Genomic DNA, 16,064 nt, shown 5'->3' on the forward strand with positions numbered 1-16,064 from the left:
ACCAGCTTCTACCCCCAAGCCATAAAACTGCTGAACAATTAATCAAATGTCTACCCAGACACTATTTATATTAATAACACCCCCCTTTGTTTTTACACTGCTACTCGCTGTTTATTATCTATGTATAATCACTTTACCTCTACCTACATGTACAAATGACTTCGACTAACCTGCACATTGACTCGGTACCTGTACCCCCTGTATTTCATTGTATTTATTTAGTAAATATTCTCACCTCTTAAGGATCAGACCCCTTTTTTCAGTTTTCGTCTAAAATGACATACTCAAATCTACCTGCCTGTAGCTCAGGATCTGAAGCAAGGATATGCATATTCTACCATTTGAAAGGAAACACTTTGAAGTTTGTGGAAATGTGAAATTAGTGTAGGAGAATATAACACATTATATCTGGTCAAATATAATACAAAGAAAAAAACATGAGTATTTGAATTTTTTTCATCTTTGAAATGCAAGAGAAATGCCAATATAGATTTTGTAACTAGGAATTGTACCTAGGAATCTAGGTACAATTTCGATTTTGGCCACTAGATGGCAGCAGGGTATGTGCAAGGTTTTAGACTGATCCAATGAACCATTGTATATATTTTCAAAATGTTGTGTCAAGTCTGCCCAAATGTGCCTAATTGGTTTATTAATACGTTTTTAAGTTCATAGCTGTGCACTCTCCTCAAACAATAGCATGGTATTCTTTCACTTTAACAGCTACTGTAAATTGGATAGTGAAGTTCGATAAACAAGAATGTAAGCTTTCTGCCCATATCAGATATGTCTATGTCCTGGGAAATGTTCACCCGTAGAGGTTAACTGTATTTCTTGAACTGCATTGTTGTTTCACGGAACATGTGACCAATAAAATTTGATTTGAAATGTCTAAATCACTAGTTAACTAAAGCAGTCAATTGGACCATGTTCATCTTACTCCTCATCATGTGTAATATGCATGTATGCAATATGCATTGGTGCTTTGTGTTAGAATATTCAGTGCCTTGGATTCCTAGAAGAAGGGAATCTGCCCACTAAGGCTGTGGGGTCATTGAAAGGTTACGGTTTCTAGTTTCTCCATATTGCACCCAGATGTCCCTTAAACAAATCCTAACCCCTCCTGCTGTGAGCCAAAAGTGTGAATATTTACTGTCTGGCTCCTGTATCAATGACTGGTAGGGGTGGTAGGGGTGGTGTTATGGATGATGGTAGGGGTGGTGTTATGGATGATGGTAGGGGTAGTGTTATGTATGACTGGTAGGGGTGGTAAGGGTGGTGTTATGGATGACTGGTAGGGGTGGTAGGGGTAGTGTTATGGATGACTGGTAGGGGTGGTAGGGGTGGTGTTATGGATGACTGGTAGGGGTGGTAGGGGTAGTGTTATGGATGACTGGTAGGGGTGGTGTTATGTATGACTGGTAGGGGTAGTGTTATGTATGACTGGTAGGGGTGGTAGGGGTGGTGTTATGGATGACTGGTAGGGGTGGTAGGGGTGGTGTTATGGATGACTGGTAGGGGTGGTAGGGGTAGTGTTATGGTTGACTGGTAGGGGTGGTAGGGGTAGTGTTATGGATGACTGGTAGGGGTTGTAGGGGTGGTGTTATGTATGACTGGTAGGGGTGGTAGGGGTAGTGTTATGGATGACTGGTAGGGGTGGTAGGGGTAGTGTTATGGATGACTGGTAGGGGGTGTGGATGACTGGTAGGGGGGTGTGGTGTTATGGATGACTGGTAGGGGGGTGGTGTCAGGGTTACTGGTTGGGGTGGTAGGGGTAGTGTCAGGGTTACTGGTAGGGGTGGTAGGGGTGGTGTTATGGATGACTGGTAGGGGTGGTAGGGGTAGTGTTATGGATGACTGGTAGGGGTGGTAGGGGTGGTGTTATGTATGACTGGTAGGGGTAGTGTCAGGGTTACTGGTAGGGGTGGTAGGGGTGGTGTTATGGATGACTGGTAGGGGTGGTAGGGGTAGTGTTATGTATGACTGGTAGGGTTGGTAGGGGTGGTAGGGGTAGTGTCAGGGTTACTGGTAGGGGTGGTAGGGGTAGTGTCAGGGTTACTGGTAGGGGTGGTAGGGGTAGTGTCAGGGTTACTGGCTGGCTCCTGTAGTGTTGTTATTGCCTGAGATCTCATTAAATGGGCACAAAGCTTCTCTGTAAGGTTTCTAGGATGGATAATTAACCCTTGCAAGTTGCCTTGCCACTTACAACAGCATACGTGAGAGAGTTTTGATTGTGGTTTTTCTTGGACTGTATGTGCTGCAGAAAGCCATCTAAGAGTACAGATGCACGCATCCGATAGCCACGTTCATCTTTTGGGAGGGTCAATTTAGTTAATTAAACATAACAGTCTCATTTAAGGCACTTGGAAGGAAATGACAGGAAGTCCATTTATAACCATATTAGGAGAAACCCCTCCTTTCACCCGTGCAGACCTGTTGAAATCTAACTGAGTGTTCATTCACATCATTACAGCAGCTAATAAGGGGAGGGAGAGATTTCTGTTTACTCGGTATTAAAACACCCTCCCTTCATTCATGAAAGGTCCTAATTCTAGAAATCTCTGAAGCTGCAGTTGGAGAACCAGCTAATTACTGATGCAGGTAACTGAGATACGGGTTCACAGAGTTGACTTTAGTCTCTCAGAATACTTATAGCCCCACCTCAGAGTAAGTGTGTCTTATTGCATTCCAGAAAGGGTGATGCTGCTGACTACTTCCTAAGAAAAACACAACTACACGTGTTGATGTGTTTATCTGGTGGGTCAACTGGAAGGTTAGGTCCTGCTTTTTTTGTAAAGAAGTCATGGATCTCTGTCCTTTACCATCTCTAGTAGACCACCGTGACGTGTGGGGTCATGGATCTCTGTCCTTTACCATCTCTAGTAGACCACCGTGACGTGTGGGGTCATGGATCTCTGTCCTTTACCATCTCTAGTAGACCACCGTGACGTGTTGGGTCATGGATCTCTGTCCTTTACCATCTCTAGTAGACCACCGTGACGTGTGGGGTGATGGATCTCTGTCCTTTACCATCTCTAGTAGACCACCGTGACGTGTGGGGTCATGGATCTCTGTCCTTTACCATCTCTAGTAGACCACCGTGACGTGTGGGGTGATGGATCTCTGTCCTTTACCATCTCTAGTAGACCACCGTGACGTGTGGGGTGATGGATCTCTGTCCTTTACCATCTCTAGTAGACCACCGTGACGTGTGGGGGTCATGGATCTCTGTCCTTTACCATCTCTAGTAGACCACCGTGATGTGTGGGGTCATGGATCTGTCCTTTACCATCTCTAGTAGACCACCGTGACGTGTGGGGTCATGGATCTGTCCTTTACCATCTCTAGTAGACCACCGTGACGTGTGGGGTCATGGATCTGTCCTTTACCATCTCTAGTAGACCACCGTGACGTGTGGGGTCATGGATCTCTGTCCTTTACCATCTCTAGTAGACCACCGTGACGTGTGGGGTCATGGATCTGTCCTTTACCATCTCTAGTAGACCACCGTGACGTGTGGGGTCATGGATCTGTCCTTTACCATCTCTAGTAGACCACCGTGACGTGTGGGGTCATGGATCTGTCCTTTACCATCTCTAGTAGACCACCGTGACGTATGGGGTCATGGATCTCTGTCCTTTACCATCTCTAGTAGACCACCGTGACGTGTGGGGTCATGGATCTGTCCTTTACCATCTCTCTCTCTCTCTCTCTCTGTGTGTGTGTGTGTGTGTGTGTGTGTGTGTCCGTGCGTGCGTGCGTGCGCGTGCGTGCGTGTGTGTGTGTTTGTGCATTCTTCTCATTCTAAATTCTTTCCTAAATGCCTTTTTTAAAGAGCAACTGCCTTTGAACAGCAACACATTCCTTAGAAATTAGCCAATTTGACATCGATATGAGTCAGAAACATCATTGGGAGTATTCACATTGACTATAAATAGGATCGTTTTGGTCATAAAGTCAGTCTAGTCTAAAACGGAATTAGGAAGATCCGTGCGTCACAATGGGTCAATAAATGGCGGGTTTTGATTCGACGATGTCCATTTGCCCAAAGACATGGGGGCTGAACAGCTGCGGTGTTGCTCTCAATCCATATATATCCAGTATAAACAGTGAGACGGACCTGTTTACATTAGACAACACGACGCACATCTTGTTTTAACTTGATAAATACTGCACCAAACTCCTTAGTTTAGATGTACAATTGAGCAACTGAAACATCTTTGGCAAATATGTAAACAATTTTTAAAACATTTATTGAGTTATCTTGTCATTTATTCTGGGGATTTTCCCTGGGGGACAAATCATTAACCAACCTCGTAATCGGTCAGGAAACACACCTCCCGAGACTAAAATATCATTTTTGCAATGAGGAATAATAAAAAAAACATATGTGCCAATCTGCACATTCATTGGCTATTTAAATGCATGAATGTGAGCCGACACCCTGCTTCAGCGTGAAGAATGTCTCATGTCTCACTTGTTCTCAACTGGCCTACTTGGTTAAATAAAGGGAAAGTATAAAAATAAATGGTTTCTTTTAGATGTATATCTACCGTGGAGACAGTTACGGCCCAGTTGCTAGGAGTGATAATCAGATGTTGAATGGATAAGAGGAGTTCGAGGAGGAAATGGGGGAAGCTTGCCATAGTAGTAGTATAACTTCGTGTCTAAATATGCTGTTATTTAACCTCTACCCTCGCTCTCTCTTCTCTCTCCTCTCTCTACCCATCTCTCTACCCTCTCTCTCTACCCCCTCTCTCTTCTCTCTCTACCCTTCTCTCTACCCTATCTTCTCTCTCTACCCTCTCTCTCTACCCTCGCTCTCTCTTCTCTCTCCTCTCTCTACCCTTCTCTCTACCCTATCTCTCTATCCCCTCTCTCTTCTCTCTCTACCCTTCTCTCTACCCTATCTTCTCTCTCTACCCTCTCTCTCTACCCTCTCTCTCTCTTCTCTCCTCTCTCTACCCCTCTCTCTACCCTCTCTCTCTATCCCCTCTCTCTTCTCTCTCTGCCCTCTCTCTCCTTCTCTTTCTCACTCTACCCCGCTTCTTCTCTCTCTACCCTTCTTTCTACCCTATCTTCTCTCTCTACCCTCTCTCTCTTCTCTCCTCTCTCTACCCCTCTCTCTACCCTCTCTCTCTATCCCCTCTCTCTTCTCTCTCTGCCCTCTCTCTCCTTCTCTTTCTCACTCTACCCCGCTTCTTCTCTCTCTACCCTCTCTCTCTTCTCTCCTCTCTCTACCCCTCTCTCTACCCTCTCTCTCTATCCCCTCTCTCTTCTCTCTCTGCCCTCTCTCTCCTTCTCTTTCTCACTCTACCCCCCTTCTTCTCTCTCTCCAGTTATGATCTTATCTTCGCAGGGGGACCAGAGGAGATTCTCAGGAAGTTCCAGGAAGCCAATCACAAGGTCCTGTTTGCTGCCGAGGGTTTGGTCTGGCCTGATAAACGCCTACAGGACAAATATCCGTCCGTCCGCAGCGGCAAGCGCTTCCTCAACTCAGGAGGTGGGTTCAGAACACCGTCATCACAGAGTTTCTAAACACAGAGGCCCAACATTGCGATACTTTCGGGACAACTTCGTGAAACAGACTCGACAGACCAGACCGGGGTTTGGGGTTTGGCAAGTCAACGGGAGAAGTGAAAAATGTAGAGTTTAGAGTTTAGAATTCCTCTACCCCTCCAGAGTTTAGAATTCCCTCTACCCCCCCCAGAGTTTAGAATTCCCTCTACCCCCCAGAGTTTAGAATTCCCTCTACCCCCAGAGTTTAGAATTCCCTCTACCCCCAGAGTTTAGAATTCCCTCTACCCCTGCAGAGTTTAGAATTCCCTCTACCCTTCCAGAGTTTAGAAATTCCCTCTACCCTTCCAGAGTTTAGAATTCCCTCTACCCCCAGAGTTTAGAATTCCCTCTACCCCTGCAGAGTTTAGAATTCCCTCTACCCCTCCAGAGTTTAGAATTCCCTCTACCCCTGCAGAGTTTAGAATTCCCTCTACCCCTCCAGAGTTTAGAATTCCCTCTACCCCCCAGAGTTTAGAATTCCCTCTACCCTTCCAGAGTTTAGAATTCCCTCTACCCCCCCAGAGTTTAGAATTCCCTCTACCCCTGCAGAGTTTAGAATTCCCTCTACCCTTCCAGAGTTTAGAAATTCCCTCTACCCTTCCAGAGTTTAGAATTCCCTCTACCCTTCCAGAGTTTAGAAATTCCCTCTACCCTTTCAGAGTTTAGAATTCCCTCTACCCCCAGAGTTTAGAATTCCCTCTACCCCTCCAGAGTTTAGAATTCCCTCTACCCCCAGAGTTTAGAATTCCCTCTACCCCCCCCCAGAGTTTAGAATTCCCTCTACCCCCGGAGTTTAGAATTCCCTCTACCCCCTGAGTTTAGAATTCCCCTACCCCCAGAGTTTAGAATTCCCTCTACCCCCAGAGTTTAGAATTCCCTCTACCCCCAGAGTTTAGAATTCCCTCTACCCCTGCAGAGTTTAGAATTCCCTCTACCCCCTGAGTTTAGAATTCCCCTACCCCCAGAGTTTAGAATTCCCTCTACCCCTCCAGAGTTTAGAATTCCCTCTACCCCCTGAGTTTAGAATTCCCCTACCCCCAGAGTTTAGAATTCCCTCTACCCCCAGAGTTTAGAATTCCCTCTACCCCTGCAGAGTTTAGAATTCCCTCTACCCCCAGAGTTTAGAATTCCCTCTACCCCCAGAGTTTAGAATTCCCTCTACCCCTGCAGAGTTTAGAATTCCCTCTACCCTCCAGAGTTTAGAATTCCCTCTACCCTCCAGAGTTTACAATTCCCCTCTACCCTTCCAGAGTTTAGAATTCCCTCTACCCCCCAGAGTTTAGAATTCCCTCTACCCCTGCAGAGTTTAGAATTCCCTCTACCCCCTGAGTTTAGAATTCCCCCCTACCCCCAGAGTTTAGAATTCCCTCTACCCCCAGAGTTTAGAATTCCCTCTACCCCCCCAGAGTTTAGAATTCCCTCTACCCCTGCAGAGTTTAGAATTCCCTCTACCCCTCCAGAGTTTAGAATTCCCTCTACCCCTCCAGAGTTTAGAATTCCCTCTACCCTTCCAGAGTTTACAATTCCCTCTACCCTTCCAGAGTTTAGAATTCCCTCTACAGCCTCTACAGCTCAGAGTTTAAAGGACCTCATATAACTCATAGGTCATCCCTCTACAGCCCAGAGTTTAGAGGACCTCAGAGAATTCGCAGATCAAGAAGGAGGTCAGTTCTTTGAACTATTGCACTTGACGTGACTTTAACTTAGTCACCGCTCCTGATAGACACTGCTCTGCTGTGTCAACACTGATTGCTCATAGAGGGAGGACATTTACATTTACATTTAAGTCATTTAGCAGACGCTCTTATCCAGAGCGACTTACAAATTGGTGCATTCACCTTATGACATCCAGTGGAACAGTAGTGCATCTAAATCTTTTAAGGGGGGGGGGGGGGGGGGTGAGAGGGATTACTTTATCCTATCCTGGGTATTCCTTAAAGAGGTGGGGTTTCAGGTGTCTCCGGAAGGTGGTGATTGACTCCGCTGTCCTGGCGTCGTGAGGGAGTTTGTTCCACCATTGGGGGGCCAAGGACAACACACACAGGCTGTGTTTTCATGTAGAGAGAATAAAAACAACAAAGAATGTGTTTTCTCCGTAAACTTCACGACGGGCACTGAGACAGTCACCGAGGTCTTTCCTGCCAGGAGGACAGTAGGTATTATCTGATGATTCTGTTGAACTTTAGGTCTTCTGCGCCTCGTTCATCACCTCCATAGACCAACAAGGGGACAATCCCGCTGACTTAGCACTACATTCAGAACTGTGTTATGATGATTCTTTCTGTGTTGTGTGGAAACATCCTACTGCTATTTTTAATGTAGAACGGTTCATTATTGTGGTGTTCCTGTAGGCCCCTCTCAGACTCTATAAAGCCTGTAGCCTGTAGCAGCTGCTCCCCTCTCCCTGGTGCACGGCTGTCATTAAGTTGACATGTGTATTTGTCTTGGTCCCCCGTGGGCTGTACTCTGCATCAAATTACAGCTTGTGTTTTTGTCTCTGAGGGCAGGCTTCCGGCCCACATCACCCAAGGGCCAAACTAACCACATCACCCAGGGGCCAAACTAACCACATCACCCAGGGACCTAACTAACAGGGACAGGTCCTGCTGTCTGTCTCTGCTCTATTTTATCTGGACCTGGTCTGGAGGGTCACAGAGAGGTGAAACCTTGGTTTGTTTGGGGAATGGTATGACAGGAGAGGGGTGAATCTAGAGTCAGTCAGAACTGGAGAGATGTGAGGCTTGAGTCAGAGCAGGAGAAGGGTGAGGCTAGAGTCAGGAGAGGAGAGGGGTGAGGCTAGAGTCAGAGCAGGAGAAGGGTGAGGCTAGAGTCAGGAGAGGAGAGGGGTGAGGCTAGAGTCAGAGCAGGAGAAGGGTGAGGCTAGAGTCAGGGAGAGGAGAGGGGTGAGGCTAGAGTCAGAGCAGGAGAAGGGTGAGGCTAGAGTCAGGAGAGGAGAGGGGTGAGGCTAGAGTCAGAGCAGGAGAAGGGTGAGGCTAGAGTCAGGAGAGGAGAGGGGTGAGGCTAGAGTCAGAGCAGGAGAAGGGTGAGGCTAGAGTCAGGAGAGGAGAGGGTTGAGGCTAGAGTCAGAGCAGGAGAAGGGTGAGGCTAGAGTCAGGAGAGGAGAGGGGTGAGGCTAGAGTCAGAGCAGGAGAAGGGTGAGGCTAGAGTCAGGACAGGACAGGAGAGGGGTGTGTTTAGAGTCAGGACAGAAGAAGAGATGGGTGAGGTTGAGTCAGGACAGGAGAGGGGTGTGTTTAGAGTCAGGAGAGGAGAGGGGTGAGGTTGAGTCAGGACAGGAGAGGGGTGTTTTTGGTGTCAGGAGAGGGGTGAGGTTGAGTCAGGACAGGAGAGAGGTGTGTTTAGAGTCAGGACAGGAGAGGGGTGTTTAGAGTAAGGACAGGAGAGAGGTGTTTAGAGTCAGGACAGGAGAGAGGTGTTTAGAGTCAGGACAGGAGAGAGGTGTTTAGAGTCAGGACAGGAGAGAGGTGTTTAGAGTCAGGACAGGAGAGGGGTGTTTTATAGTAAGGACAGGAGAGAGGTGTTTAGAGTCAGGACAGAGGGATGTTTAGACTCAGGACAGGAGATGGGTGTTTAGAGTCAGGACAGGAGAGGGGTGTTTAGAGTCAGGACAGGAGATGGGTGTTTAGAGTCAGGACAGGAGAGGGGTGTTTAGAGTCAGGACAGGAGAGAGGTGTGTTTAGAGTCAGGACAGGAGAGAGGTGTGTTTGGTGTCAGGAGAAGGGTGAGTTTGAGTCAGGACAGGAGAGGGGTGTTTAGAGTCAGGACCATCATTTTCACTAGGAGGCTTTTTTTGCTCGTCATTTTCACCAGGAGTTTTTTTTTGTTCATTACTTAGTTCCGCAGTAGATGTGGTCATGTGGTTTTATACACTATATGACCAAAAGTATGTGGACACCTGCTCGTCGAACATCTCATTCCAAAATCATGGGCATTAATATGGAGTTGGTCCCCCCCTTTGCTGCTATAACAGCCTCTACTCTTCTGGGAAGTCTTTCCACTAGATGTTGGAACAATACTGCAGGGACTTGCTTCACAAGAGCATTAGTGAGGTCAGGGACTGATGTTGGGCGATTAGGCCTGGCTCGTAGTCGGCGTTCCTATTCATCCAAAAGATGTTTGATGGGGTTGAGGTCAGGGCTCTGTGCAGGTCAGACAAGTTCTTCCACACCGATCTCGACAAACCATCTCGGCGGCGAGCTTTACACCACTCCAGCCGACACTTGGCATTGTGCATGGTGCTCTTAGGCTTGTGTGTGGCTGTTCGGCCTTGTAAACCCATTTCATGAGGCTCCAGACTAAAAGTTCTAGTTGCTTCCAGAGGCAGTATAGTACTCGGTAGTGAGTCTTTCAACCGAGGACAGACCATTTTTATGTCTTCAGCACTCTGCGGCCCCGTTCTGGGAGCTTGTGTGGCCTACCACTTCGCAGCTGAGCCGTTGTTGCTCATAGACGTTTCCACTTCACAATAGCAGCACTTACAGTTGACCGGGGCAGCTCTAGCAGGGCAGAAATTTGACAAACTGACTTGTTGGACAGGTGGCATCCTATGACGGTGCCACGTTGAAAGTCACTGAGCTCTTCAATAAGGCCATTATACTGTCAATGTTTGTCTATGGAGATCGCATGGCTGTGTGCTCGATTTTATACATGGGGTGTGGCTGAAATTGCCGAATCCACTTATTTGAAGGGGTGTCCACATACTTTTGTTTCTATAGCTTATTTGATGAAGTGGTTTTATGTGGCTACCCATTTGAAAAATGTGTGCAGTGTGCTTTTGGATCAAATCTTTTACTTCTGAATGATATGATATTTACTTCTGTAATGATATGTAGAATGCTCTGAACAAGTATTTAACCCTTTCAAATGTATTCTAATTTGGCATATTTTTTTTTTTTACTAAATGATATCAGATATTCATCCAAATACCTAATATTATATAAATAACACATAATTGACGATTCTTATTTAATTTATTTCATGAACAAAGTTATGCAACACCAACCCCCCCCTGTGTGAGAAAGTAATTGAAAGTAATTGAAAGTAATTGAAAGTAATTGAAAAGAATTGCCCCCTTACACTCAATAACTGGTTGTTCCACCTTTAGCTGCCATGACTCCAACCAAACACTTCCTGTAGTTGTTGATCAGTCCACCTTTAGCTGCAATGACTCCAACCAAACACTTCCTGTAGTTGTTGATCAGTCCACCTTTAGCTGCAATGACTCCAACCAAACACTTCCTGTAGTTGTTGATCAGTCCACCTTTAGCTGCAATGACTCCAACCAAACACTTCCTGTAGTTGTTGATCAGTCCACCTTTAGCTGCAATGACTCCAACCAAACACTTCCTGTAGTTGTTGATCAGTCCACCTTTAGCTGCAATGACTCCAACAAAACACTTCCTGTAGTTGTTGATCAGTCCACCTTTAGCTGCAATGACTCCAACCAAACACTTCCTGTAGTTGTTGATCAGTCCACCTATAGCTGCAACGACTCCAACCAAACACTTCCTGTAGTTGTTGACAGTCCACCTTTAGCTGCAATGACTCCAACCAAACACTTCCTGTAGTTGTTGATCAGTCTTTCAGAATCTCTGTAGGAGGAATTTTGTCCAAATCTTCTATGCTTCCTTGCAGAATTGCTTTAACTCTGCAACATTTGTGGGTTTTCATGAACTGGTCGTTTAAAGTCCTTCCTCAACATGTCGACTGACATTTTGGCCTGAACTATGCCATTCCAAAACGTCAAATGTGTTGCTTTATATGGTCCTTTTCATGTATACTTGATTGTGTCTTTTGGATCGTTGTCTTGCTACATGACAGATTCTGGAGAAAACTAAATGCATAATATTTATAATTTATGGAAGAATACAGTACATACTACAACACAATCACCCACAGTTCACCCCATACTACAGCACAATCACCCACAGTTCACCCCCTACTACAACACAATCACCCACAGTTCACCCCCTACTACAACACAATCACCCACAGTTCACCCCATACTACAGCACAATCACCCCATACTACAACACAATCACCCACAGTTCACCCCCTACTACAACACAATCACCCACAGTTCACCCCCTACTACAACACAATCACCCACAGTTCACCCCATACTACAGCACAATCACCCCATACTACAACACAATCACCCACAGTTCACCCCCTACTACAACACAATCACCCACAGTTCACACCATATTTTGTTCTATAGGACCCCATTTGTTGAACTCAATCTGGTTTTAACTCTGTTTTGAACCGCTAGGCATCATCGGCTACGCCCCGTATGTGACCAAGATCGTAGAGCAGTGGAACCTTCACGAGAACGATGACGACCAGCTGTTCTACACCAAAATATACCTGGACCCTCAACAGAGGGTGAGTGGTGGTCCCGTGTGGCTCTAGCAACGCTGGGGGTCGTATGCTAACATGTCATCACTCACGGTACTGTAATTCACATGCTAAAACTCTGATATACCTGGAACTTTTCTATAGGGTAAATGCTCAGGAATGTGCTTCGGTATATACATTATTACAGATCCTACGGTTGTTGTGTTGACTGGGTATTACCGCCACGCCAGAATGAGTCATGACCGCGGTAAAATGACACGTGACCGTAGAGTTTATGTTTAATCTCCTCTTATGCATTCTGGACATGCGCTGGTCGTACCAAACTCGCTAACGAGCATCAGGTCTCTAATGGTCTGGTACTCAGGGCTCTATTGTCCCTCCATCAGGTCCTAATGGTCTGGTACTCAGGGCTCTATTGTCCCTCCATCAGGTCCTAATGGCCTGGTACTCAGGGCTCTATTGTCCCTCCATCAGGTCCTAATGGTCTGGTACTCAGGGCTCTATTGTCCCTCCATCAGGTCCTTATGGTCTGGTACTCAGGGCTCTATTGTCCCTCCATCAGGTCCTAATGGTCTGGTACTCAGGGCTCTATTGTCCCTCCAGCAGGTCCTAATGGTCTGGTACTCAGGGCTCTATTGTCCCTCCATCAGGTCCTAATGGTCTGGTACTCAGGGCTCTATTGTCCCTCCAGCAGGTCCTAATGGTCTGGTACTCAGGGCTCTATTGTCCCTCCATCAGGTCCTAATGGCCTGGTACTCAGGGCTCTATTGTCCCTCCATCAGGACCTAATGGCCTGGTACTCAAGGCTCTATTGTTCCTCCAACCACTTTGACATCAATGCTAACGCAACCAGTATCGTGCTTTTTACAACTCACCTCACTGCGACGATCGATTTGAAGAAAGAGGTTGAAACTGAGTTTAGAACGTGGTTGTTTTTATGTTGTTTCAAAGCCAAACAACAACGAAACGAAACAGTGCTTTCAAAGGTGATGATTCATTGAAAACACCCATATGCGTGTTAGAGCGTAGGTTTATGAGCCCAAGCCAAAAATAAACTGAATTAAAATGACGATTGTGCCGTTTTACAATACATAGTCTACCGCATTTTACGCACGGCAGAGAAACATACATCTGAACTGATTTAAGATCTCTTTGGTACATAATTGATCTAGCCTATACTCCAAAAATAAACACATTTGAGTCATCACCTTTGAGTGTGGATAAATCATTATGTATACTGGATGGACTGGTTACCTTATGCTACACTACACAATGTCTATCCACGAATCTGGGAGAGGACGTACAGCCCTGGGCGATGCTTTTGTTTCATGGATTGTGCAGGGCGGCGTACTGTTAGCTAACAATTCTAGTGAATTTGCATTTGATTCGGGATTTGTTTTAATGTTTCCATAATTAATAGGCTGCCATATCAAATTCCACCTTTAGCTACACAGAATATCTCCCCACCGTACGTTTCCATCTCCTCCTCTCTCTCCTTTATTCCGTTCTGGAGCACTCAGAGGGGCTGTCAACAGTTTAGTGAAATATGTTTCGTTATGAAAACTACATTTTACTACATTTTTGTTTCATCAGACCAGAGGACATTTCTACAAAAAGAATGATCTTTGTCCCAATGTCAGTTCAGAACAAATTCAGAACATATTTTCAATGACGGCCTACCAAAAGGCAAAAGTCCTCCTGCGGGGACGGGGGCTCGGATTAAAAATAAAATAAACATTTTGGACAAAAGACACATCATGACAAGAGAGACAACACAATGCTACATAAAGAGAGACCTAAGACAACAACATAGCACGGCAGCAACACATGATAACACAGCATGGTAGCAACACAACATGACAACAACATGGTAGCAACACAACATGACAACAACATGGTAGCAACACAACATGACAACAACATGGTAGCAACACAACATGACAACAACATGGTAGCAACACAACATGACAACAACATGGTAGCAACACAACATGACAACAACATGGTAGCAACACAACATGACAACAACATGGTAGCAACACAACATGACAACAACATGGTAGCAACACAACATGACAACAACATGGTAGCAACACAACATGACAACAACATGGTAGCAACACAACACGGTAACAACATGGTAGCAACACAACATGACAACAACATGGTAGCAACACAACATGACAACAACATGGTAGCAACACAACATGACAACAACATGGTAGCAACACAACATGACAACAACATGGTAGCAACACAACATGACAACAACATGGTAGCAACACAACACGACAACAACATGGTAGCAACACAACATGACAACAACATGGTAGCAACACAACATGACAACAACATGGTAGCAACACAACATGACAACAACATGGTAGCAACACAACATGACAACAACATGGTAGCAACACAACATGACAACAACATGGTAGCAACACAACATGACAACAACATGGTAGCAACACAACACGGTAACAACATGGTAGCAACACAACATGACAACAACATGGTAGCAACACAACATGACAACAACATGGTAGCAACACAACATGACAACAACATGGTAGCAACACAACATGACAACAACATGGTAGCAACACAACATGACAACAACATGGTAGCAACACAACATGACAACAACATGGTAGCAACACAACATGACAACAACATGGTAGCAACACAACATGACAACAACATGGTAGCAACACAACATGACAACAACATGGTAGCAACACAACACGGTAACAACACAAACATGTTACAAACATTACTGGGCACAGACAACAGCACAAAGGCTACGAAGCTAGAGACAACAATACATCACGTGAAGCAGCCACAACTTTCAATAAGAGTGTCCATGAGTGAGAATTTGAATGAATAGAGGGCGATAAAACTGGCCGGTTTGAGTATTTGTTGCAGCTCGTTCTAGGCGCTCTATCTGCAGCGAACTGAAAAGAGGAGCGACCCCCTCTGCTGTAAACGGGACACACTGAAATATCGCAACTGATGTTGAATTCACAGACGCCAGCGCATCAGGCTGTCATTTCATGAAGTAGATGAATCAACTGTTGACTCGTTTAAACTCGCTTGTGTCCTATTCGGCCCGCGGGCCTTGTGTTTGACACGTGTGCACTAGCCTATTGTCCACGTTACGACTGACTTGTGATCGTCACCCCTGGTCTGATTGTATTGACATTTCCAGCCTTAACTACAGTCCATTTTCATAACAAAAATATGGAGTAATTGTAACTGAAACAGTTCATCACAAATGTGTTGAGGCAGCAAACAAGTTATGATTTACACCCTGATAGGAATATGTTTTAGGGACTGCCAAGAAATGTATTGGTGAATAATATGAATCACGAACGGCATCCATCTATTCTGACAGCTTGTGCCTTTAGTGTACATCATGGAATGTTCAGTCCATCTATTCTGACAGCTATGCCTTTAGTGTACATCATGGAATGTTCAGTCCATCTATTCTGACAGCTATGCCTTTAGTGTACATCATGGAATGTTCAGTCCATCTATTCTGACAGCTATGCCTTTAGTGTACATCATGGAATGTTCAGTCACACGGAACCACTTTCTAAAACCTCTTTATAAAGTTGGTTTTGAAGCATGAACTGGGAAGTTGATATCTTGGACTGATATTGAGGAATGTGCTCAGTGTAGACATACCTGGACCCTTTACAGAGGGTGAGTGCTGTAAGTGCTGTGTTACAGAGGGTTAGACTCCCAGTTATCATGGTGTCGTGATAACTGGGAGTCTAACCAGGGTTCGCATGTCCTCATAAAAATGCCTGAAAACACATCACACCCCAGAAGACAAAACCGATTAACATAACAAGACGATTTCACTTGTCATTTTTATTTAAATGTTCTTTATGTTTTTGTTTTTTTCCAGGAGAGTTTGAACATGACTTTGGACCACAAGTCTCAGATTTTCCAGAACTTAAATGGAGCTATCGGTGAGTTGCCACAGCCCTTATTAGGGCAGAATGGGGTATGGGGTATGGGGTACGTATATAATGGGGTATGGGGTACGTTTAGAATGGGGTATGAATGGGGTATGGGGTACGTTTAGAATGGGGTATGGGGTACGTTTAGAATGGGGT

General features: G+C 45.4%; 1 pseudogene; it reads left to right on the forward strand.

Annotated features, from left to right (window-relative positions):
• The window catches only part of LOC115124511 (procollagen-lysine,2-oxoglutarate 5-dioxygenase 2-like), a 133,880-nt pseudogene that overhangs the window by 49,395 nt on the left and 68,421 nt on the right, over nt 1-16,064 (forward strand).

The sequence above is a fragment of the Oncorhynchus nerka genome, linkage group LG22 (assembly GCF_034236695.1).
Source record: "Oncorhynchus nerka isolate Pitt River linkage group LG22, Oner_Uvic_2.0, whole genome shotgun sequence".
NCBI lineage: Eukaryota > Metazoa > Chordata > Actinopteri > Salmoniformes > Salmonidae > Oncorhynchus > Oncorhynchus nerka.